Raw genomic sequence first — 15,699 nt, 5'->3', positions numbered from 1 at the left:
ATTTCATAGTGACTGTCCACGATACGTGCAGGCCATCGTGGCCGTGGGCACTTCCTGGTTTGTTTGCTTAGCATTTTTGCATTGTATTGATTTGTGCATGTTTACATTTGATGTACAGTACTGGACCTTTACTGTGCAAAAGTCAAATCCAACCCTTTCTTTTAAAATAACTTTTTCACATGGGTGATATATGGGGGTTTGATAACTTTTTTCAAGAAATAAATTATAATTAAAAAAAACATTTTTGTTACATTTTGTCTAAAGATCTGAAACCATTCAGTTTGACAAATATGCAATAATAGCGGAAATCAGGAAATACTTTTTCATAGCACTGTAAGAGAGAAAACAGGCACTCAAAAAACAGATTTCAAAAGATTATTGCAAGAGACAGAGAAAATTGTACTCCTAACAACCATGCAAGGGCTGGTAGACCATCAAAACTATCACTATCACAAAGATGGTACTAATGGATTGCATCTTTGTGAGATAGAAAAAAAAAACAAGTCTCACTCTTGCTTCGGATCTAATGGAATCCACAGGTGTTTCTCTCAGTCTTTCCACTGTGCGAAGACAACTCAATGCTATGGATCTTATCTCTCCATTTTTACAATCATCAGTCAAGGATGATTGAGGATCAGTGCAAGTCTGGGGTTGTACAACAACATCTGGAGTTGGTCATTTGGAATTGATTGAAGGCTTCAGGAGCACTGATAATACAAACAAACCCATCTTCCCAGCTAGAAAGAAAGAACATGGGCTATCAGGTGTTTAAGGGACCGGACCGATTTTGGGGTACGTGTGAACTATCCCAGAATAAGCGAAGTTCCATTGCCCAAGATTCCATCCCACTTCATCTTGTGATTTGTTTGATGTATATCTGTGCATGTCTACTCATTGATTATTTGCCCCTTCCCAGAGGTTGCAGTAGGGGAATTAGCTGCAAAATGGCATGTGGGAGTGTACTCAAGCAGAGCATTACAGTGGTGGACAGGTGGACAGGACAGCGTGTAACTCTAACATATGCAGTGCATTTATGTACTGTAGTATGCTGTGCAGTATACCTGCCTGTAGGGAGACTTGTCGTTACAAGGCAGGCGATCCATTGGAGATAGAGAAAGAAGGCAGAAGTTGTGTTACCCGCTTCAATCTTCATTCACCAGAATGTTCTTATAAAAGTTTCTAGAAATTCTTTCTAAAATTCCTTTACACTGTTTGGTTGGCTGGATGGAATCCTGTGGACCAAAGAGAACCATAGGCATGAGTCAATGAGGAATAGGGAAACTAATGGCCTCTAACATGACCATTGTTTATTTATACTTTCCCTCCTGCAGAAAAAACACATTTCGACCTGTTTTATATAGTAAGGATGCACATTTGTTGACTGAGTTAACATGTCTGTTAGAGTCTTTGCCATTGTTTCAGCAGCTTCAGGTCCCAGAGAAACGCTGCCAGCAATCCTGAGCATTTTAAGAATCGAGAGAGCTGTTAGAATGGAGAAATTCATTAGCTGCATTTCATTGATCTCTCTCAGCTCAGGTTTTGTGGTCAGAGCTGCTGGGTCTTCCACATTTAATTACTTTCTCTGGGAAATGCACTAATCTCCCATGAATGAGTCACTCACAGATGAGGGAGGGAGAGAAGAAAAAAAGGAAAGACCCAGGGGAGAAAGGTATTCAGTGTTACTATTTTTAATGGGAGGATGGCGCCGCTCTCCCACTCATGACTGCTTTGAACTAAAAAAGATAAATGTGGCCCATGGCTACATTTTAAGTCTATTTATCTAAAAATCAGTCGAAAGGAAGGTGAAATGCATGACTTAACTTTTGAAGCATTCATTAAGCCTTTACAGTTTGCTTCACTGTCAGGAATGCTTATAGCAAGTGGACTAGCTGAAACTTAGCACTGCAGAGACAGATCATCCTACAGTTTCATTTTCTAAACTGAGACAAGAGCTGCATTAAATCAGCATTTACCCTTATCTGACTTATAAGAAAACAGTTTTCTTCTCAAATAAATTTCAGCACGTCAGTACTGGTGACTGATGGACTTATAATCTGTGTTTGTAAAAAAATAAATCAGTAAAAAATAACACTTGCATTTAATTGCAAAATGAAAAATGAGGACAGATTAATTGCAACCAGGCCAAGGAAAAGCATACTCTTCTTCATGGGACTGTGATAGCAGTTGGGATGGGATGGGATGCTCTCTAAGGCTACAAAAATGCTGCAGTAGAAAATAAACGTACCTTTTGAAGGGGGACAAGTTCCCCTTCGAAGGGGGAGGAAATGCTTTTGACTTTTAATATGGTCAGGCTGGATTGACTCAGGCACTGTACTTGCCTTGAGCAGTTTTTATGATCACATTTTATAGTAATGTGTTGTAGTTTTCTAGTGGGGAAAGGAAGGGTGAACTTTCTTTATTACACATGGACACTAAACAGATGTGAAAGCACAGTATTCACTGACCAACCAGTTAATATATTTTATCTGAGAACATGATTTTCCCGATACAAAGCAATAACAATTCCAATATTTGACCACACCCGGTCAATTTTTTTTCTGATAGCACTCTGTTCATAGCTGTCTGTATTTATGGCTGTGTAGAGCTGCCTGAATAAAAGTGACTGCTATTGTGAAACAATAATTCATCATCCATACAGTAGGTACTGGGTAGCTAAATTCTATGCATATAAGTTAGAGGGAGAAGTGTGTGCAAGGTGCATTATGGGGATTTAGTGGACTAATAATAATGTCTCAATTTTCCTTTTCAGTGCCTCACATTGCTGCAAATTATCTTTCTATTATGGGTCTAAAAGAAATAAGTCTGCTTTTGTCATTATTAAAATCATTTGTATAGCTTACGTGCCATTTAAGTACAATGTTGTCCTTCATTTTGAACACTTTGTGAAAATTGTAATATTTTCTGAATAGTACTTTTTACCTGCTGCTCAGTCCTTATTTTTCTCTCTAAATATGAAAAGCCCAGTAGTAATTCTAGCCCTGTTCCATGTTGGAAATATTCTCCATTATAAGCAGACCTACTGCTTGTGCTAGTTTCTGAAAGGTGTTAAAACTAGCCGCTGTTTTTCTCTGATCTGCGCCATGCCATTATTGCATTATTGTGCACAAGGACAGCACTCTTCACATAGCACAGGAAAATAACAGCAGAAAAAAACTGGAGCATTGAGCATTGGCTGGGGTTCCTCACTCATATTGAGGATCTGATTTGATCTGGTCACTCACCACATGACATCCCTGAGAGGGACAGAACAGCTGGACACAGGGAAATTTGATAATTCCGGATTTCCGGCGATCTGGGTAAAAGCAATGAGCTAAAATAACAAAGCGAAATAAATCAAACAACATAAATATTTTCAGGCGTTAGCCTTTCAGCTCTGTATGCCTTTTCTCCCTACTCCCTCTCGTTGTCTCAGACTCCTGTAGATCCAGCTCTCGGCCACCTGCTGTGGGAAGAAGCACACTTTTAAGACTTGGGCGGATTTATTCACACAAACCAGGTGTGTGTGCCTTCTTAACCATTAGGTGTGGCCCGGCCCCCCCACTAAGGGCAAGTATCAGCTGGGTATATCACCCAGGAACGTTGTTCTATAGCAGGGGTGTCAAACTCAGTCCTGGTGGGCCGCACTGTCGGCTGGTTGTTGGTGTGTTTCAGCATGAGTAATTAATTAAAATCATTGATTGGCTAAAGAGTCCACAGGCCTTGTACTCCAAGCCTTAATTGGCTGCTGATCAAAAGGAAACCAAAAACACCTGCAGACACTGCAGCCCTCCAAGACTGGAGGTTGACACCCCTGTTCCATAGCTTTTAAAAATCAATTTTGGCAACATAACATTGCATAAGAAACCACTGTTTATTACAACTTGGACATTACTCAAAGCTAAAGCAGTGTTCAGCATACAAATGATTCTGCAAAGGAAAAAAACTGAGTCAGTAATATAATTCTTAGGAATTAAAAAATGTAGATTATTTTATAATATATTTTTCTCAAAAAGTAACTATTCTCCTTTGTCTGGCTCTTTTCATTTCTTGTACTTTACATTTCTTTCATTTCTTTCTTTGCATTTTAAATGTTTTTTTTTTCCATCCTGACATCACACACTCACTTTAAATGTTTCACTTGTGTGCAGCTCTAATGATTTTAAGCCAGTTTAAGTCTGGAATTCAGTCCATCCTAATAAGCCAGGTAATTCTTCAAGCTAGAATAACTTCTCTGAGTCTGGGCAGGCTTCAGCTAACAAATCCAAATGCATTATTCATTATTCCAGAGTACAGCTTCAATTCCCATGAAGGAATTTTGATTGAAATGAATTAAATCTCTAGTCTAGCGCTCGTGCCACTGAATTTTAAATGCACCCATTTTTAATGGTTGCTTTTTCTGGACAAAAATAAAATTATGTATAGAGAAATAATGTAAAATATAGAGATTTGTTTGGATTTAAGAAAATGATATGCACTGTACAAGTAACCTTTGAAATCTGAAGTGAAAATATGGTTTCTTTAGCTGTATCCCAGACTGAAATATTCCATCGTAGTGGGTGTGCAGCAAGCCAGTTATAAAAAAGTTCTTATTCAGCTCCTTGGAGGCATTTAAAGTTATAGTGTCAATGCTGAGCTCAGGAGAGCCAAACTACTAGTTACAACAACAAAATAAGATGGTAATCGTGTCATAATTAAAAGTGTATGTTGGTTTTAGTTGCAACATAAATTGCTATTCCTGAAGTGCAGCTGTTAGTTTTTAATGAGATACTTTAAATGTCTAAATGAATAAATTGAGAAATAAATTAATTACTTCTCTGATAACTAATGCTTCCTTTTTTCTCTACTGTGCCAGGGAAATAATCTCTTGAAAGGGCATTTTGCATTCATTAATTGATCAACAGACTTACAACTGAAATCAGTGAAATCCTAAATGCAAAGTTTGCACACTTGGCCATTGAAAATGCCATTTGTGGAGAATTAAGAGTAGCAAATGGTAATGAGCCAACCCTGCATTGTGTTAAAATCTGTTCTAGCACAAAATGATGGAACTGATGAAGTTTGAACAATCATAATTAGAGGTGATACTGTTTACTCAAGTAAATGAGTACTCACCAGCAGATTGGTCCAAGTAACACTCGCTTATTCATTTCTGTTACGCTGCTAAAAATGAACAAAAAAAAACTCAACTGGAATTTAAAAAATAAATAAATAAATAAATAAATAATATATATATATATATATATATTTTTTTTTTTATTATTATTTTTTTATGTTGCTGTGGGTAATTTGGGTAACCAGTTAACCAAAGCCAAAAAATAATGAATGGATTTGTTTTCAAATTTGAGTTTATAGTGTGTCTAGGGACTTTGCGGGTGGGACAAACAAAATTAGGATTTTGGTTGAATGACTTCAGACTTCAGTGATTTAGGCGGCAGCTATCACCGAGTAAGAGGCGATCAAGGTGCAGTGAATGTGAGTGTTGCCTGCCTTCTGTTTCAGTCTCAGGAGTGGGGAAACTTCACTGCAGGAAACAGTGAGCAGAATCAGAGGAATCATTTTATCCTTCCTGAAAAAATGGGACCTTATCTAACATCTAACTTAGATACGGTTGTTTCCCAGCTAAAGCCTTTTTAGCTAAATTTGTGTGAGATAAATTGTGTGAGAGAATAGTGTGCAGTTTTTCCTTTTTTAAATGAACTTCCTGTCATTAATCTGCATCTTGCTTGGTGCCACAGGATGCTACATGTGCTGCAGTACTTGTTTATTGGGATGGCAGGTATGCCATCCTCCAAGTTACGGCTTTTACATGCCGTATGGGGGCCCGCAAGGCCGATCGTGCTTCAAAAACGAAAGCACAATCATGCAGGTAAGTGCACTCCAGAAAAAGAAACAATAAAAATGGACAACCATGCTTGAAAAACAAAAGCACAAACAGAAAGGGAAAAGTGCTCCAACTCTAAAAATGATGCAAATGGACAATCATGCTTCAAAAACAAAAGCACAAGCATAAAGGGACGCACAATTCAAATAAAAAAACAATGCAAATGGACGATCACGCTTCACAGGCAAGAGCATAAACAAAAAGGAAACACCCTCCAAATCAATAAACAATGCAAAAAGCAGAACCGCTGCAAAACCAGTTGATGCAATGGAAGTGCTCCACACCACTTAGGGGAAGTCACACAATGGAATGTACTCCTGTACAGAGGGGACTGCTTTAGTCTTGGCAGCAGGAAGAGGCCAGAGGGGCAGATAGATGTCTGAAGAGGGCAATAAAAGATTAATACATTAAAATGACCGTTCTTATATGATCAACACAAATCCATTATTTTTATGAAAGAGCAACAATAAGGATATTGTGAACTGCAGGTTGTTAGCTGGGTACATCAGCTAACTAGCGAGTTTGCCTCACCTGACAGCTGTTAGCTGTGTAGAACTAGTTAGTTACCAACCTGTGTCTCTGGTCTCTTCGCACTTTGTTTTTCTCCCGAGACTACAGGTGCGGTGATATAAATAAATGCATGTTTAAAAAAATTATAGGGAAATATTATAATAAGCTTTAATTGTAAAAACTTTATTTCTAGCACATTTCATCAGAAAATAACTCAATAAAGATTTACAAGTGATTAAAAAGCTAAAACAAATTTAACATTTGTTCTGGCAGGGAGGAAGCATATGCACAAACAGAGCACACATCCAGAAATGCAATAAATACAGCAAGCTCCATAATGTTTGGGACAAATACTTTTTTTCTTGATTTGGTTATATTCCATAATTTCAGATTTGCAATCAATTCACATGTGGTTAAAGTCCTCAGGTTTTATTCAAGGAAACTTTTATACAGTTCAGTTACACCATGAATAAATTACAGCACTTTTTGTAGATACCACTTCATTCATTAATTTTAGTTAAGACTAATCTGAACAGTAGCTACTGCCTGGGTTGTTTAGTCAGTCTTACTTCAGAGGTCCTTCCATGTGTGTTGTTGCCTCCGGTGGTCGCTGCTGGATCGTTCGGGAGAATTCAGTTGTTGAGATCTTCCAGCAGGGATAAACGCAGGCTGGGGTCCTTTACCTTTTGCCCTGCTGTATTGACAGGTCCTCTGAAGATGTGCCTTTTCTTCATTGAAAAGTTTGTTTTGCCACAGTTTCATGCGGTCAGCTAATGCAGCCCTGGGCGCACACTAGGTTCCACATGAGTTAAAGTACTTAGTCAAAGGCGACCTAAATCGGCAGTACTTATTTGCTGTGGGGAATGGCTTTATCCATAAGCTGTAGTCTTAATTTTAGGAAAAAAGTAGCAGGTGGGATTCAGTGGTTCAGTGGAAGGCCCTGCCTGGAATACATTTTGGCAGCAGGTCACATGTGTATTCAGGTGCTCGGCCATGGATGGATTTATAAACCAACAATAGAACCTTGAAAAAAATGAATTTGTTTTAAACTGGCAACCAGTGGAGGAACCTCAAAACAGGAGTAGTGTGTTCTATTTTTCTGGTTCCCATCAGAACCTTGGCAACTGCATCAAAGTTAATGTGTCTAAAACAACCTGAATTACGACTATGAACAGGGAAAAACATCCTCACTGATGTAATTCTGGAGGGGAGAAAGAGGAACCAAAAAAGTAAGGGAAAGTGAGAAGGGGTTGCTGTATAATCTTCACACAAAGTGGGGAAAAATTATTTTTTCAAACCATTGACCCTCAGAAGGAAATTGACAGGTACAGGAAATTGGAAATTATTTAGCACATTCCAGCTCCTGCTTTTTTATGGAGGGATATAGCTCACCTTTAGTCCTCAGTTAATCAAATGGTAATTTCACAAAGATATAACTTTTTGATTAACTGAAATTATATAGGCACACCTTGACATGTTCTGTCAAGGGTGAGACAATCATCCACTCAGAATAGAGCCAAATTTGACTCCAAACCAGTTTCGGGAGTTAGGGCAGATGCAGTTACTTGTGGAAGCACCAGAAAATCTTTATGTAATGTAATTCCTCTTGTAATTTCACGTAATGTTCGTTAAAATTGAACCTTAGTGATTGTGGTTGTGGTTAGTGTACCATCTGGTGGCAACACCAAGCCTCATGAGTACTGACAAGTAACTGCTTTTATTTCATACTTGACATGAACATCCTTTAAAGACTGATATTCCTGATTGCTGAAGCCACCACCACTTTCATTTGCTGGAGTAAATTGAGAATGTTCTGTTCATGATGTTCTATTGATGTTTTCCCTCAGGACCTCAACATTCCTCCATTGACTGCGAGGCCAGTGCTGCTGACTTTCAGCCATGAGAGGGAGTGCGTGTGCCAGTGCTAAATGGATGACCAGCACCTAGCACATTTGAGGGAAACTATTGACCCTCTGGAATCTGAGTGTTTTGGGCTGGTCATTTACTTTGCCAGTGGCCTTGTGGAGAAAATTTTGAATGTGTAATTAATAAATGGGGAAAAAAAGTGTGTATTCTCAGAAATGTTGACTATGTGTAAGCTAAATCAGACTTACTTACTAACCTCATAATAAATTAATATTTAGTCTTTAATGTTGTGTCATACCACATGCCAGTTGAATTTTGTGTCACATAGGTCGGTGTTTCCCAACCCCAGAATTCAGGAACTGGAGCACTACTTTTTTCATTCTAGCCATCACATCACACAGTGAACTACCTAGTGTGGATGGAAAAACTCATCTGAGCTCAGAGAACTGGAGTTAAGAGCCACAGACTAGGGCCACATTAGACATACCTACTGTACTGTTGTAAGTATAAGAATGACACTTAACACAAGATAGAAACTTTACTTCTGCAGCATGTCACATGGCATTCACCTAAATACATGGATAAGACAAATTCACCTTCACAAAAAATTACCATAAAATGTACATTTTATTTGAAATAATAATATTTACATTGCTCTTGAAACATTTTTCATCCAAAAATGAAAAACATTAATTCTTTTCAACTATTTTTCAACCTTTTTTGCCAGATATCAACACATTTCACCAGTTTTAACTCAAGAACAGTTTTTTCAAACTCTTTTTACTGAAATTGGTATAATTTAAATTGAATCCTCTCTTCTGGGAAATGTATTCCATTCACCACCTGGCTACATACGCTATCACTTTACTTTCTCTGTTCGGCATGTACACAAGGCCCCAATCAACAAAGCTTTCAGGATTTTGATGACTCATAGTTTATAATTGAAAATGAAGAAATATAATGTTGCTGTAAAACAATTACTCAAAATGTGTATTACTTTTACTGCTTTTGTGTGGTGAAGTAATATCCAGATTTGCTTAACCACAGCATTAAACTGACATCAGCAATGTCTTGATATGAAGCATGAAGGAGATGCAGGTCATAAATTATATATATATATCAAATTGAGACTTCAGGTGTAAGTTGGGCTACCAACAAAGTGGACAGCCAGCAAAATACAGAATTAGCATCATCTGGGTCCACCTAGTGGTAGATGATGAATGCATGAAAAGTCTGAGCCAGAGAGAGGAGCTATATTTGGAGTTAAAGGAATCTGAAATGGATGGATATCATGGGTGCTGCCATTATTTATTTCATGGGCCAAGTAGCCCCATTAGTTTTCCATGCATGCATCCTTTATCTATGCCCGCTTATTCCTGGTCAGGGTCGCGGGGGGTGCTGGAGCCTATCCCAGCATGCATTCGGCAGGAGGCAAGAATGCACCCTGGACAGGCCGCCAATCTATCGCAGGGAATAGACACTATTCACTCACTGCACCATTCACTCACCCACTCATGCCTATGGCCAATTTAGAGTCTCCAATTAGCCTACCTGAACTGTGGGCGGAAACTGAAGTACACGAAGGAAACCCATGAGGGCACGGGGAGAACATCCATAGAAAACTCCATAGAAAGGCCTAGGCTGGGATTCAAACCCAGGACCTTCTTTCTGTGAGGCGACAGTGCTACCCACTGCACAATTTTGAGGGAAATTGCTAAAATTCAAATTCACAAATCTCAGATTACATTGCCATAAGAGTCTACAAAGTAAACTCATGTAAAACACTGAAATATGTGAATTTCACGATATGTCCACTTTAAATAAAAATAGTATAGATTGGTTTCACGCAACCCTGAGGCAGCATATTCAATATTCAAAAAATAAACAGATAATCAACATGTATGTATGAACACTCATTTTATATTGAATATCTTGGTTATCAACACTGAGATAGTGAAGCAGCTTGGTTTATTAAATTTAGCAAGGGTCCACGTAGTATGTTACCCTGTATTATTAGGCCATGTTGGCTCCTATCTCATCACCAGCACTCAACTGAATGAAGATAGCTTTGCTATGATTTTGCTACGACCATACAGCTACAGTGTAGAATCAAGTGAAGTAGATGGAAAACATACTATGAAACTATTTTGACCCAATAACAAATTTAATTTTAATACTAAGTTACATGAGTGGGAGCAAACCTAACATAAAAGGCTTTAACACGGGGGACGAAAATTGCTTGCAGAGTCGCCTCCCCGCTCCACGGTGTTTCCCATATACCCTGTGTGAAGGGCCTTAAAGGGCAGTGCATGGGCGCACATCAGCACTCCACAAGCATTTCCATGGAAACAAAGAATGAGAAGAGCTCTCTATAAGACATAGCACCAGAAGCTCAATTAGTCAACTGAACTACCCATCACCAACTGAGCTCAGAAAAACAGAGTAGCAATATTGTCATTTAGCCTGTTATAAGTGAATTGAAGGCTACACATGTAATATCAGCTTACCTGTCAGGAGACTAGCGTGACAGTTAAAACTACCCATATTTTCTAGAAGATGGCAATGGTGTTACTGATTATCTCTAAGTGAATATGTTGATGCCCTGCGCTGATGCGGAATGCACTTGCAATTCTTTTTAGGCATAAATATATCCGTTACCAGAAAATGTATTTATGGAATCCCAGAAACCTTGATATGCTTATGTAATGGGCAAACAGCAAAGTTTAACTTGCTAACCAGGGGTGTAGTTGAGGGTATACTCACTTTTCAAGACCAGGCTTGATAAGGTGTTTGATACTATTCAGTCTGTAGGTAATCAGAGCACTAGGTACAATTGAGTCAGGAAAATGGTGAGCATCGTTGGGCTGAATGGCCTGTTCTCATCATTATGTTATGTCATGTTACTTATTCTACCAGGGTGTTTGCATATACTGGCTTATAATGATAAGTTTAGGCATATACGTGTGTATACCCTTGACTACACACCTTATTATTTTACCAGGGTGTTTGACCTCTAATCGCATAAACCCACTTATTTCTTTTTTTACTGTACCCCAAGTCGCACCACATACTCGCTGAAAATTCCAGCTAAGGCCAGCTGGGATTCTAAGTTGCTTTAAAGGTGCAGTATGTAAGTTTGGAAAAACAAGCAAGAGAGATCTAGATTTTGAATAAAACATTCCACCACCTCCCACCCCCTCCCCTCAGCTCTCTCTCAAAAGCCCCTCCCTCCGAACATATGCACACACGCTGCCTGCCTTCTGAGTCAAGGGGCCAGTTCTCCAGCTCTCAGGTTTGCCATCATATATGAAATGTTCCAATTGAACTCCATTCAAGTTTGACAGAAAATTAAAAATATTTCCACCCATATATTGAGATTCAATCAATGGTACATATTTTTAAATAATTTAAAAAATGCATATTTTTCCTGCGGTCAGATTTTTTTTCCTATCACACAGATAAAGTCATAGATGTTTTTATTTCCCAAAATAAGGCTCTGATGTCATATCTTTGCACTCTAATGAGCAAATGTGTGTTGAATGAGGAATGCTGGGCTTTCAGGGCTGTTTACTAAGGCTTTTTTAATTGCCATAAAACTAACATTTGGACAGTAATATTATTTCATAGATTTTTATTATGAATGAGTCTTCAGTTAAAAAACTTTTGGACAAGCTACACATTTGGGACAGATTCATTATATTTCAAATAATAATACAAAACAAAAATGATAATAATGTTGAAAATGGTGGAATAATTCTGAGATAACTAATATGTCTAAGGAAAATACTGCATGCAGTCAGTTACTATAAGTATGGCACAGAATACACCTGCATCATCTTCGATAACACATGAGCAAATCTGCAGAAAGAAACAGACCATTAACATATTGCTTTTGTGTTGTTTGCTGTCATAATTACAACATGTTCAGAGATCACTGGTGTTGAATTAATTAATGCATTTTTATTAACTTGTTCTGCCGACATGGAGCCCATCTCTAATAGACTTATAAGACATCGAATAACACCCTAACGGAGGCTAGCCAAGACTTGAAAAGCTAGGTACACATTTTTAACCTCCTATGGATATACTATAGCCTATTAATAAAAGCATTAAAAAAAACTTTCCATCAAAGAAGAGTGCAATTTTCTTTCTTAGTATCAATCTATTATGTTGACCACTTTGAAAGAGCTTATGGCTTATTCTGATGTTATTGAAACCCCTGATTGGCTACTAATTGCATCAGCCAACTGTAGTCAGAGTTACATTGGCTTTGTTCAGTGTCAATCGATTTGTAAGATACGTAGACAAAATTCCAGTTTGTGATGCTTACAATCGTTCAGTCTGGAACTCCAGTGTTCTTTTTCAGGTAAATCAAGCACAGAGTGTCAAGCTGTAGTATTATACTGTAGACATAGCCTACAGTAAAATGGGCTCGCTGATGCACTGTATTATATGTTAATAGGCATCTAATTAGCCACTGCTACTCACAAAGTTGCTATCTTAAGTACTGTATGTTTACCATGTTCAGTTAAACTATTGCTGTGATAATTATGAATGTAATATTCATATGAAAGGGGATGCATACAGTATGACTAAATCCAAATTGGGCTGAAATACCTAGGCCACTCACAGAAATAAATTACTGCCAAATACTATAGGCAAATGTAGGGCAAATAAGCCTCAAAATATGTCTTGCGCAACTTTTGTTTGAAGTAGTCCTAGTTCATTAAACAAAAATTTTCATTGTGTAGTTCATGTACCTACTTGCAACCAGACTAATTTGACAGCGGTTGCTATAAGTGATGTATGACCTTGCTTTGCCCCATTTTTATGCATCAGTTGTAAGACTGCTGCTAAACTGTTAAACTAATACAATTAATTTATAATGTAGCAATTCTTTTGTTGTAATTTTTTAAATATATAATTACACACTGGCACCAATATCACATCACTGATTTGCATTAGTGCTGTAAATTAAGATATGCTTTTACTTGTTTAATATGAATGGTAAAGATTATGAATATTTCACTTTGGACTTCTACCACTTCAGTTAAGCATTAAATACTGGATAACAATATATTTTTAAATATAGCCATTGAAAGTATTTGATGTGTACCAGTGTTCTATAGTTGTTCCCTGCTTACGTTTTGCAAAGGAAAACGAACAGCATTTTCCTTACAGCTTCCTCATGGACGATGTGGTGAGGCTGAAGCAATGGACTGTGAATGTCAGGCGGCAGAACTGGGAGCCAACTCACCATTCTTACTTGTGTACCCATCACTTTGAAGAGGACTGCTTTAACCTCAGAGGCAATAAATTGTGCCTTACCAAAACAGGTTGTGCCCACCACCTTCTCCCTTTGTGGCCATGTGAAGAAACCATCACAGAAACTGTGAGTTGCACCACTGAGGTAAATGCAGCTGCACATGATTACGTCTGCGCTCCAAATCATGTTGTTTGCTTAGAACAGCTTGAAAAGGAGGGTACTGTGGGGTTGAATCATGTACAAGAGGATACCTCAGAGGTCTCTCATGTCATTCAAGATGTAGTTAGGGTTGATAAAGAAATGGGCCATCATTATGGTGCAAAGGGTACTCCAAGGACGCTGGGGCATAAATACTGCCCCATATGTGATAATCACTGCAAGAAGAAATTGAAAATGGAGAAGAACAGAACCAGATACGGGAAACAAATTTGTCTTCACTTCTAAAAGACCTTAGGGAGATGTTTTTTTCCACAACCTGTGCTGATATGCTGGAGTAATCTTTTAGTGGAGTGTCAAAGGAAATCCTGACCGGGGTAAGAGACAGGAGAAAATCTGCGATGGTCTCTGAAGAATTGAAGTCGTTTTCTATACGTTTATATTTATAAAAAACTTTTCCAATGGCAAAGGATGCCCTGGTTCTTATGGTTGTAGCTATCGATGGCTCTTGGAAAATTCTTGTGGCATACTTCCTGATTGATGGCTTGAGTGGGCAAGAGAAAGCCAATGTAATCAGTGAGTGCCTCCACAAGCTTCATGACACTGTCAATCGTATAGTGTCTCTGACATACGACGGAGCATCATGCCACTTCACTATGATGCAAGCTCTTGGAGCACACCTGTGTGTACAGGACATGAGACCTTCCTTTCCTCATCCAGCTGATCCATCCCAACAAGTACATGTGGTTTTGGATGTGTGTCACCTTGAAGTGTCTCAGGAATGCATTTGCTGAGGGTGGGGAAAAGAATTATGTGGCAATACATTGAAGAGCTGAACAAACTTTAAGAGAAGGGAGGATTGTGACTTGCCCACAAACTGAAAATGACACATGTTCAATGGAGGGAACAGAAGATGAAGGTGAAACTTGCAGCACAGGTTTTCAGCTGCAGTGTGGTAGATGCTTTGGAGCACTGCAACGCAGAACTCCACCTGTCAGAATTTGAAGGATGTGAGATAGTTGAATTCTTGAGAACTCTTGAAACAGCATTTGATGTTCTCAACAGCAGGAATCCCTTTGGGAAGGAATGCTAAGCTGCAACGAGGATGTCCACCAAAGTTCACACAAGAAACATCCTGCTAAAAGGTGAAAATACATTCTGGATTTCAAGGATGAAGGGGGCAAACCAGTGCATTCTGGGCTAAGAAAAACTGCCATAATTGGCTTCATTTTGCCAGTTCCCAAAGCACGCTTAATGTTTTTCAAGACCTCAATGCACCCTGTGGATACCTCCTCATCTACAAGTGAAGTCAGTTCCACCTTGAACTGTTCTTTTCAGCCATTTGCGCAGGTGCTGGATTCAACAACGATCCAACAGCCAGGCAGTTCAAAGCCACATACAAGCATCTCCTGGTGAGATAGCAGATGAAAATTGGCACAGGCCTCAGAGACAACACTACCTTCTTGGAGGCAACAACTAAATCTGTAGACATTGCCCACAGGTTCAACCTGACATCAGTGTAGCCAGTGGAAGCTGACTATGACTATGCAAACTGTCCAGATGTTGAAAACATTTCAGAATACAAATAAGCTGCAATAAATTATGGTCAGGTCATGTGGTCAGGAAGATCAAAGAAAGGCACACCTGCTTGCACACCTGTTTTTAGTACTATTGCACTAACCTCAGATGACACTATGCATCCCTTTGTGGCCTTGAAAGACCGAGGAAGCCTACAAAAACCATCAACAGGGAATTTAGAAGTTTGCAAGGCTTCAGGACGTTGTATTGAACAGCTTCTCAGAACAACTGATGGCAAGCTTCCACAAGAGCATGGAGTAGGATCATCCATTGCTAAGTCCTTAGAGATTGTGCTGAGAAGGATTTGCTTCCTGTGCTATACAGGCACATGTTTGAGACCTCTGTTGAGGCCAATTATGTACACCTACTGGTGAAAATGGCATCCTCCTGGTACTGTAAGATCCATATAAGGAGAGAACAGAAAAGGGAACAGGGGACCCTG

The 15,699-nt window shown here is 38.8% G+C and overlaps 1 long non-coding RNA gene across 2 annotated transcripts; it reads right to left on the bottom strand.

The window, feature by feature from the left end:
* Positions 1-251: 251 nt before the first annotated feature.
* LOC135260368 (uncharacterized) lies at positions 252-3,472 on the bottom strand. 2 transcript variants are annotated; one of them, XR_010331553.1, is made up of 3 exons: positions 3,243-3,472; positions 1,062-1,232; positions 252-737 (listed from the first exon to the last, which is right to left on the bottom strand). It is a non-coding gene; the product is annotated as an uncharacterized LOC135260368 (long non-coding RNA). The 2 variants fall into 2 exon arrangements; XR_010331552.1 differs by having other exon boundaries at positions 1,066-1,232.
* Positions 3,473-15,699: the final 12,227 nt, after the last annotated feature.

Source organism: Anguilla rostrata, chromosome 8 (assembly GCF_018555375.3).
Source record: "Anguilla rostrata isolate EN2019 chromosome 8, ASM1855537v3, whole genome shotgun sequence".
NCBI classification, from domain to species: Eukaryota; Metazoa; Chordata; class Actinopteri; order Anguilliformes; family Anguillidae; genus Anguilla; species Anguilla rostrata.
Note: the sequence above shows the minus strand (reverse complement) of the source record. Positions and strands in the feature narration are given on the sequence as shown.